Source organism: Lemur catta, chromosome 3 (genome assembly GCF_020740605.2).
Source record: "Lemur catta isolate mLemCat1 chromosome 3, mLemCat1.pri, whole genome shotgun sequence".
Classification (NCBI taxonomy): domain Eukaryota; kingdom Metazoa; phylum Chordata; class Mammalia; order Primates; family Lemuridae; genus Lemur; species Lemur catta.
The window spans coordinates 28,544,751-28,555,654 of NC_059130.1; the positions used below are offsets into that span (position 1 = coordinate 28,544,751).

The 10,904-nt window shown below is 42.7% G+C and overlaps 1 non-coding gene across 1 annotated transcript; it reads left to right on the plus strand.

The window, feature by feature from the left end:
* Window positions 1-9,251: 9,251 nt before the first annotated feature.
* On the plus strand, window positions 9,252-9,336 carry LOC123636265. The gene has a single exon (XR_006734457.1). It is a non-coding gene; the product is annotated as a small nucleolar RNA SNORA64/SNORA10 family (small nucleolar RNA).
* Window positions 9,337-10,904: the final 1,568 nt, after the last annotated feature.

Sequence of the window (10,904 nt, forward strand, 5' to 3'; positions counted from 1 at the left end):
GCCACAGCACTCTAGCCTGGGCAACAGAATAAGACCCTGTCTCAAAAAAAAAAAAAAAAAAAGCCCAGAGACAACAAAGGGAAACACACCTGTTGTGGATTGGGTCTCTTTTTAACAATGAGAAAAATTGTTCCTGAAGTCCCTAGACTTTCCTTCATATCTCACTGGTCAAAAAATGGGTTACATGCTCAGACTTAAACCGATCACTGGGACCGGGTTGGGATTACCATGCTGTCCAGATGGGGGCCTGACTTCCTCTGAAGCAGATGCTCAACAAAGGATACAGCAGGGGCTCGAGGAAGAAGCAGGGTTGGGGTACTGGCTCCCGGACAGGCAAGGTCTGAATGCACCCATTGTAAGGGTTTCTGCCCCCAGGGCAGCTCCCCAGTGTGGACCTGAGGTCATGTGCCAGCTCCGTGTCCTTGCAGCTCAGATAAGAAGGGGTAAGGCAACAGCTCGCACCAAAATGGAAACCTGCTGGCCTCATTGTGAGCTTATCTAGAGGACACACAAGGCCGACTTCATTAGAGAGATTTGGGAAAAAAATCTTATTAAAGATTTGTTCTATCACATACCATGGAAAGCAAAGCCTTTCATGAAACTTAACAGGCAACGCAGGTGATGCGAGCAACTACCCGGGGCCGAGGACTTTAATTTCCTGTAGGAAACCTGATGATTATCTGTCTGGAAATGTTTCAGCTGAAGTAGGGATACGTGAAAGCTGGAATGAAAGAGTCCTTTATATTTTCACACTGTAAATTCAGACCCTTTAAAAAGAGATCCTTGTCAAGGAAGGCCAATCAAATGCAGAGAGTCCCACCAACTCAGCCCTCTCAAAATGCCCTCAGAGACAAGTTGGGGCTCCCAAATGGACGCCAAGGGGGTGATCCCAAGGTTGGCAAAAGACTTAGGAAAGAGAAAGAGAGAGAGGTAGGCAAGCAAGAAACAGAGAAATACTCCAAGAGACTAGAGAGAAGAAAAAGAAAAACAGAAGAGAAGGGAAGAGACAGACGGACATGGCACAGAAGGAGAAAGGAGAAACAGGAGAGAGACAAAGACCGAAAAAAGCAGGGAAGAAGGAAAAGGAACAGAACTAGACAGACAAGTGATGCCCAACAATCCCCTTTTCAAGATTTCTTATTAACACTAATATTTGCCACTTGGACTCTCCAGCCCTAGGTCCCCTTCTGAAAGCCGTCCTTGCTTTCTGCATGAGGACAGAAATCCAGGGGTCACACATGTTTCTCCAGCCCAGCAGGATCCAGTTGATTCCAGTTCTTGGACCTGGTGGCACTGATGTGTTAAGCAGGTCACTATTCAAGAAGGCCTTGAATGCACACGATGCTTAGTTAAACATGGGGTAGAAAAACAGCTAGGACTCAAAGGGGTTATTCAGACCTTTGAACTCAACTCCTTATTCTGATTTCCTGGCTGGAATAAGGACAACAGTCTCTAAACACTTATTCCATCTTCCTTCAGAGCACACACAGGCATCTCTAAAAATAATTCTCAAAGTAGCATAGGCTCCATTTCCCTCTAGTTGCTGCCTAGAGAACCCTTATTCATCCCTCAAGGCCCTGTTCAAATTATCAGGAGTCCTTCCCCGACCCTCACATCCCCAAACAGGGTTAGCTCTCCCTCTGCTGTATGCCCTTAACATTTTGCAGGGCCCTCTGCGGAGGCGCTTCTTACACTCATCGTAATTATGTGTTTATGTTCTCCGGCATCTGGGACAACTCCAGGAACAAAGCAGGAACTCCGTAAACATTTGTTGAATGAATGAATGAATGAGTAAATAAATAAGTCTGCCTCCCTGACCAGGTTATGAACTGCCAAACTTGTACAGAATTAAGTTGAATCACAGAACTTCGGAGGCACGTTAAAAGGGCACGTTAACACCCACCAAGGTCAGCTCTCCAGTATCTGCGTGTGGTTCATTACAAACACGAACAACAAGAATCTAGTGATCACCAAGCTCTTCATACATCCCTGGGAATAGTTTTCTGACCTGTGCCAATGGGTAAACCTAGGAGGGTTTTAATGTATTTACTTTTCTGAATTTTCACAGTAAATACCTGCTCATTATAAAAAGTTTGGAAAGAATAGAAAACAACACGGAAGCAGAAAGACCATGTATAATCCCTCTACCTAAAGTAGATATTGTTAAGATTAGTTGTGTTTCAGTCTTTTGCTATGCATTGCGTTTTCCTTACACAATTGAGATTCCAATGTATATACACAGGTTTTAGAGCAGCTGTAATTAGTGTGTACCTGATATTTTATCTTCTTATTTCATGAAAGGCAATCTCACAGATACAGTAAATCCTATCTAATTAACACATCAACATAATCCCACATTCTTAGATAATGTCACGCTCTCCCATCGTATGCTTGTAGTCTTCTACATAGCCATTCACTCCTCTTGGGCAGTTGAGTGTCTGTGAGTTTCTGGCCATTACAAGCATCACTGCTCTGAGCCTCCCACAAGTAGGTACGTGTGGTTAGAGATCAGACTCCAATGACAGCATCATGCGTGGAGTCTGGACGTGCTACCGCTCAGCCAGCTGAGACGGAAGTGAGCATAACATGCTCTAGATCTTTCTGGCTGACCCTAAAGGTGGCCCTAGTGATGGTGACACCACTGTGTCTGGATGCACATGAAGTGTGTAAGCCCAAGGGGGCTGGGACCAAGCCTGTGCTGTTGCCCTAATATTCCTGGAGCCCAGTACAGGGGCCTGGCGTGTGGCCGGTGAACAAACAGGTGCTATGTGGTGGGATGAATGGATGGACTGTGCTCAGATGCCTCAGCAGTGTGACTGGAGCCTCGGCCTTCTATGTCTTATACCCCTGGCTGCAAAATGAAACCCCGAGCCTCTGGGGACATCTGGAAATATTATGTGTTCGTGGTGGGAAAGTGTCCAGACCATGCCCCCAGCCGAGCAGTAGATGTTCTTGAATGGTGATGCAATGCTACGCACAACACTCCCCCAACTCCCAGTGTCCCTCTCTCTCTCTCTCACCCCGACACATGCCCACTGTCTACCTGCGTGTGCCTCTCTCTGCTCTCACCTCAGCAGTCTATTTGGGCAGATAACCCACCAAGTCAGAGACCACCACACAGGCACTTTGCCCTTGTCAACCGAGGGGCAGCTGGACGTTCAACCAACAAAGCAGGCAGCAAGCCCGAGAGTGCCTTTCCCATCACTCATTCTGCAAACATTACTGGGGCTCCTGCTGTGCCCAGACAGAGACTTAGAGACGAATAACACGTCTGTCCATCCTTGAGGAGTTCACCCTTATGTCCCAAATAGACTCGGTCTGCTTCCCCAAATCCACCTCCTCACTCAGTGTCCCCCACCTCAGGCAGAGCCCTGGCATCCCCCGGAAGATGGAAGCCATCCAGGAGCCTGCCTCTCCTGATCCTGTGGACCCAGCCTCGTAAGCAGCTCCTCGGCACCACCCTCCTCTCTCCACCTCCCTAGTCTGAATTGCTACCCAAACACCTCCTAAATGGCCCACTCCCACCCCTCCAGTCCTCAAATCCATCCTCCACAGGCAACAGAGAAAAAATTTGCACATTTTGAAAATACAAATGTGATCATATTGCTTCTCTGCCTAAAGCCCCATAATGGCTTCTCAGAGCTCTCAGGATAAAACCAAAGTCCTCTTTCATGTGGCTCCATGGCCCCAGAGAGGTCGACCCCACTCTTGCCTCCTGTGTCATCCTTCCTGACTCCCTACCTGCTTCTGCAAGCCGGCCACGCCGGCTCCATGCAGTTACTCAGAGAGCCGCATCTCCCCTACGCTCAGGGCCCTCCCAAGTGACGTTCTTCTGCCTGGAATGCCACCAACACCCTCCCCCACCATCTTCTTTACCTGGCCACCAACTCCTCCTCATCCCTAGAGCCCAACGTTCTGTGTGAGAGTATGATAAGAGATATGGCTAAAGAATCAAAGAGGAGCCAGACTGGAAGGTCTTACCACCAACAAAAGCCATTTGATAAGGGAATAGAGAGCAAAAAAAGATTTGAGCAGCAGAGTGACCTTCTTAAAAATATACTCCCCAAAATATATTCCCCAAGATATGGAGTGCAGGAAGAAGGAAACATCAGGGCAAGATGATGTTACAACACTTATTAGACAAGTTAAGATTTAGGTGTCTGAGGGACAAACCAAGTGCACTTGTCAAATAGGCCTGGAGCCCCAGGAGAGAGGTTGGCAGGGGTGCAGTTCAGTTCAGAAAATATTTACCAGCAATTGGTGCTCAGAAATGTCAATATCACAGAGGAGTAAGAGAAAGAGATGGATGCACAGGGTGCTATGGGGACCCAGAGAGAAGTACCTGGATCACCTGGAAGTTCTGTGAAGGTTCCTGGAGGAAACAATGCTGGATCTGAGCATTGAAGGATAATGGTGTGGTGTGGCATGGCAAAGGTGGAAATGCAGAATATTTGGGGTTGATGCACTATGAAAATGCAAGGTGGGAATACTGGGAGAAATGACTAGAGAGGCAGATAAAGGACAGGTCATAGAAGCCTGGAGTGCCATGCTGAGAACTTGGAATTCAGTCAGAAGTTACTGTGTAACCATTGCAGGGTTTGAGCAAAGCACTGACATGGTCAAGTGTCTGACCACATTCGGATACAGAGTCAGACAAGGGAAACAGACACAGTTACCTGCCCAGCAGCCTGTGTCTTCTGTCTCCCATCTCCCTTGTAACAGAACCCAAGATTTGTTCAGGTACTTCATCGCCCATGTAGCCATGTGTCTCAGGGAAGGAGGGCTACATCTCCAGTCCCAGGCGCTGAATCATAGTTGGTTTAAGGCTACCATGGTGGTCCCACTCCCCTTAACAGTGACTGGTTTAGGCATGGGCAAGCAATGGCCAAAGAAATGAGAAGGAAAGTCTGTAAGAGGCTTCTGAGAAAGTTTTCCTTGATTTTAGACATTTTTGAATCTGTATGCAATGCATGAACCTTACGGCAGCTACACTGGGAACATGAGAAGAGTTCACTTGAAGAGAACTCAATGAGCATAGCAGAGCAGAAGATGAAAGGAAGCTAGGTACTTGATAACATCACTGAGTTGTTAAATCAACCAACTCTGGAGCTACCCTCCTTCCAGCCTTCTCATTATGTGACCTTCTTAAAATATGACCCCTTATGTTTAAGCCAACTTGGGTTGGGTGTTCTATTACTTGCAGCCAAAATCATCATCATCAATACAGAGGGCAAGAATGGAAGCCATGACACTGGTCAAGAGAGCCAAAAACGAGACTGTTGTAGCATAGTGCTTGTGGTGGAAGCCACATGTGTGGATAAGATGTCCTTGGGAGAAGGTGTGTGAAGTATGTAGAGTGAATATTTGGAGAGGGCAGGACGAGATTCTGCAGGAAACAACAATTAGAGGGCAGGCAAATGAGGAGAAACCCACTTAAGAGTCCTAGAAGGAATGACTCAAAACAAGGAAGGACAAGAAAATAGTAGAACATCAAGAGGCAGAGAGGAAAAAGGAGTGATCACAGCATCCCGGACAGCAGAGAGATCAGGAGAGATGAGAACTATAAAATGCCCCTGGCCACAAGGAGTTCACAAATGATATTAGTAAAGGCTGAGTCAGTGGAGTAGGTGGGAGGGAGAATGACAGAGACTTGATTGCAGCAGGATAGGAACAAATGAAGTTAGGAAAGTAGAGCTAATAGTGTATTCATGACTCTGTTCTTACAGTTTGGTCACTAAAGAGGAGAGACTTACACATGAAGAAGTAAGAGTAAAATGCAAAGAGAATGGATTATCCTTTGCTATACAACAAATTACCCCAAAATTTAGTAGTTTAAACAACAAGTATTTATTATCTCAAAGCTTTTTGGGGCCAGAGATTAGGATGCAGCATAGCTGGGTGGTTCTGACTCATAGTCTCTCATGAGGTTGCAGTCAAAATGTCAGCTGGGTTCATTTTTTAAGTCTTTATTCTCTCTGTGCTTCATGTTGGGTATTTCTAGTTACACGTTCTTCTACAATGTGTAATCTGCTATTAAAAGCATCCAATAGGCCAGGCATGGTGGCTCACCCTGTAAGCCTAGTACTTTGGGAGGCCAAGATGGGAGGATCACTTGAGGCCAGGAGTTTGAGGCTGCAGTGAGCTATAATGATGCCACTGCATTCTAGCCTGGGCAACAGACTGAGACCATGTCTCAAAAGAAGAAGAAGGGGAAGAATAAGAATAAGGAGGTGGAGGAGGAAAAACAGAAGAAGGAGAATAAGAAGAAGAAGAAGAATTATCCAATATACCTTTCTCAGAACATCGGTGAGCTTCAAGTGGCCTAATATATGTGGAATTGGAGTCCTGGGGGAAGGATGGTTGGGGTAGGGGAGAACAGAAAAAATATTTGAAAAAGTAATAGCCAAAATTATTCAAAATTTTTTCAAACTATAAACTCATGGAACTGAGACTTTCAATAAACCCCAAGCACAAGAAACATGAAGAAAAGTACACTAAGGCACATAATGATCAAATGGCTCAAAACCAGTGATAAAGAGCCTGGGCACAGTGGCTCATGCCTGTAATCCTAGCACTCTGGGAGGCCAAGGCGGAGGATCACTTAAGCTCAGGAGTTCGAGACCAGCCTGGGCGAGAGTGGGATCCTGTCTCTATCAAAAAGGAAAATATAAAATAAAATAAAATAACAGCAATAAAGAGAAAATCTTAAAAGCAACCAGAGACTTCACATATGGAGGAACAAAGATAAGCATAGCAGCAGAGTTCCTGTCGTAAGTAATGCAAACCAGAGAACAATGAAACAACATCTTTAAAATACTGAAAGGAAGGCCAGGCAAAGTGGCTCACGCCTGTAATCCTAGCACTCTGGGAGGCCAAGGCCGGAGAATCGCTCAAGGTCAGGAGTTCAAGACCAGCCTGAGCAAGAGTGAGACCCTTGTCCATACTAAAAATATAAAGAAATTAGCTGTACAGCTAAAAATATATAGAAAAAATTAGCCGGGCATGGTGGCACATGCCTGTAGTCCCAGCTACTAGAGAGGCTGAGGCAGAAGGATCGCTGAAGCCCAGGAGTTTGAGGTTGCTGTGAGCTAGAATGACGCCATGACACTCTAGCCCCAGCACCAGAGCAAGACTCTGTCTCAAAATAAATAAATAAAATAAAATAAAATAAAATACCTGAAAGGGAAAAAACTGTCAACTTTGAATTCTGTGCCCAGAAAAATATCTTTCAAAACTGAAAGTAAAATAATGACTTTTTCAGACATACCAAAGCTAAAATAATTCATTACCACGAGACCTGAACTACAATAAATATTAAAGGAAGTCCCTCAAGCAAAAAGAAAATGATAACAGATATATATATGAATCTACACAAAAGAATGAAAATAAACAAAATTGGTAACTATGTAGATAAGCAAAAAAGGGATATAAAATGGAATTATTAAAAATATTTAATTAATTCAAAAGCATGCAGAAAAAAGAGGGAAAAAGAAACAAAGAATAGAGGGTAATTATGGACAAAAACAAATAGCGGAGACAAAAAAAAAAAATCAGCAAGGACACAGAAGCTTTAAATACCACAATCAACCAAGTTGACCCCACTGACACTTATAAAACCCTCCACCCAACGACAATAGTATACACATTATTTTCAAATGCACATGGAACATTTACTAAGATAAGCCATTTTCGAGGCCATAAAACAAGCCTCAAAGAAGTTAAAAAGTTTCAAGTCATACAAAGTATGTTCTTTGGCTATAATGGAATTAAATTAGAAATCAACAACAGAAAGATCTCTCAAATCCTCAAATATTCAGGAACTAAATAATACGCTTCCAAATAACCCTTAGGTCAAAGAAGAAATCAAAAGGGAAAATAAAAAGTATTTTGAATTGAATGAAAAATAGAACACAACAATTTTGTGAGGTGCCACAAAAGCAGTGCTTAGGAGGAATTTATAGTACCATGCCTAATTAGAAAAGAAGAAACATCTCAAACAAATGACTTCAGCTTCTGCCTTAAGAAATTAGGAAAAGGAGAGCAAATTAAACTTTAAGTAAACTAAAGAAAGGAAATAATAAAGATCATAGTGGAAATCAATGACATATAAAACAGAAAAACAGGGAAAAATTTATAAGCCAAAAGCTACATATTTGAGAAGATCAGTAAAATTGATAAATCTCTAGCCAGGCTGATCAGGGAAAAGGAAAGAATATAAAAATCCATCAATGCCAGGAATGAGAGAGGTAACATCCCCACAGATTCGTAGATAGTAAAAGAATAATAAAGAAATATATACCTATGGAGGGCCAGGTGGCTCTGACACAGCCTTAAAAAAAAAAAAGAATTAAAAAAAAGAAAAAAGAAACCAATGATAAGCCAATAAGTTTGACAACTTAGATGAAATGGACAAATTCCTTGAAAGACACAAACTACCAAAGTTCACACAAGAAGAAATAGACGATGTGAATTGTCCTATATCTATTAAAGAAATTGAACCTGTAGTTTAAAATCTTCTCACAAAGCCCCAGCCCCAGATGGGTTCTCTGGTTAGTTTTATCAAGCATTGAAGGAAGAAATAATAACAGTTCTATACAAACTCAGAAAATCAAAGAGGAGAAAATGTTCCAAAATGATTCTGTGAGGGCAGCATCACCATCAACTTGATAAAGGGCATCTATGAAAAAAAAAATACAGCTAAGAGTATACTTAATGGTGAAATACTAAGTGCTTTCCCTAAGACTAGGAACAAGGCATGGCCTCTCTCACCACCTATTTATTCAACGTTATACTGGAGGTTCTACCCAGTGCAAAAAGACAAGAAAAAGAAATAAAAGACATCTAAATTGAAAAAGAAGATCACATCTATGTAGAAAATTTGATGGAATCTCAAAAAACAAGCTACTAGAACTGATTTGTGAGCTCAGCAAGGTTGCCAGATATAAGATCAATATACAAAAATTGATTGTATTTCTATTTATTAGCAATGAACAATCAAAAATTGAAATAAACAATGCCATTTATAATAGCATCAAAAATATGAAATGGTTAGGAGTAAGCCTAATAAAAGACATGCAGACCTATACACTGGAAACTACAAAACATTGCTGTGAGAAATTAAAGATCTAAAATGGAAAAATATATACTATGTTCATGAGTTGGGGACTCAATATTGTTAAGTTGCCAATTCTCCCCAGATTGATCTATACATTCAATTTCAATCAAAATCACAGCAGATCGCTTCACCTGTGTGACTTTCACACTAGGGAGAGAAAAGATCTCAGGACCTCAATTAAGCTTATAGTGGCCTCTCTTTCTTTGAGGGGCACAACAGATCTTGGGGGGAGAAAATCACAACAGTCTTTTTTGTGGAAATTTACAAGCTGGTTCTAAATTTTCTGTGGAAATGCAAAAGACTAAGAAAAGCCAAAATAACTTTGAAAAAGAAGTGGAGGACTTACACAACCTGATTTCAAGATTTATTATCAAACTACAATAATTAAGACAGTGTGGTGTTGGCATAAAAAAAAAAAAAAACAAGTAGATCAGTGGAACGGAATAGAGTCCAGAAAGAGACCCATACATGTGTTGACGACTGATTTTCAACAAACAGCAAAAGCAATTCAGTGGAGAAAGTATCGTCTTTTCAACACATAATGCTAGAACAATTGGATAGACATAGGCAAAACATTAACTTTGATCCATACCTCATACCATACACAGAAATGAACTCAAAGTGGATCAATGACCTAAATGTAAAACCTAAATCTATAAAACTTCTAGAAGAGAACATAGGAGAAAATCTTTCTGACTTTGGGTTATACAAAGATATCTTAGGTATGATACTAAAAGCCCAATCCATAAAAAGAAAAGATGATAAATTGGACTTCATCAAAATTAAGAAGAACTGAGGAGCCAAGCGCAAAGCGCCCAGACTTTAGTATACCAAGTGCCCAGGGAGCACAGTGAGCAATTGCCAGTTGCATACACCCAGCAACAACTGCCCTCTTCTCCTCCACAAAAGAGGTCACTATGGGAACCACCCACTTTTACTTCATAGCAGCCATGTTTGGGTGAGACTGATCCCATCTCAGTTCCAAGCTGGGCCCTGCCTGGCATAATTTCACACACCGACTGATTCAGGAAGAGGAGATAATGCTGGCCTACATCAATCCGTGCCTGGATTCCCTTGGCCAGTGCAGGCCAGTCTAACCACAGTAAGTCTTAGGGCTTTTGCTCTGTGGCTGGGGAAGAAGTCATTCTTTCTGCCTATAAATAAGCAAGGATAAATGTAGTCTCCATTGCTGGTAGCAGCCATCTTACCTCCATGAAGAAGCCAGCAGAGGACAAAGCCAACACCTTAGAGGACAGAGGAACCTAAAGAACTGACAAGAAGCAGAGCCAGAGTCCTGCTCTAACCATGCCCAAAGCTAACAGTACTTCTGAAATTTTCAAGCATCTAATATAGTACATTCTCTTTCTTGTTTAAGCCATTTGAATTGACTTTTCTCTAGTCCTGACAACCAAAAGCTTCCTTATTGATATAGGAACACAAAAAAGGATTGATTCATTTTGTCTGGTGACACTGGGGAAAAATCACTTGAGCTTTGATATCTAGGATGAGTAGGAGTTCACCAGGAAGTACAAGAGGTAAGAATGAGCAGGGCTGAATCTGTCAGGCTGCTGGGTAGGCCCTCCATGACACTCAGGTGACCTTGAGGGCAGCCTGACTTCCCCCCAGCGCTATTGCTGAGATGCTCTCACTCTGGTCCTCCCTCCCCCACGTAGCCACAGTCTCATCTCCATTCACCATGCAGCCGCTTACTGCCACTGAGGAGAGATATTAAAGCTGACTCCTTCTGCCCAGGAAATGGAAGGAACCCAGGAGAATTAGCTGGAGCAAA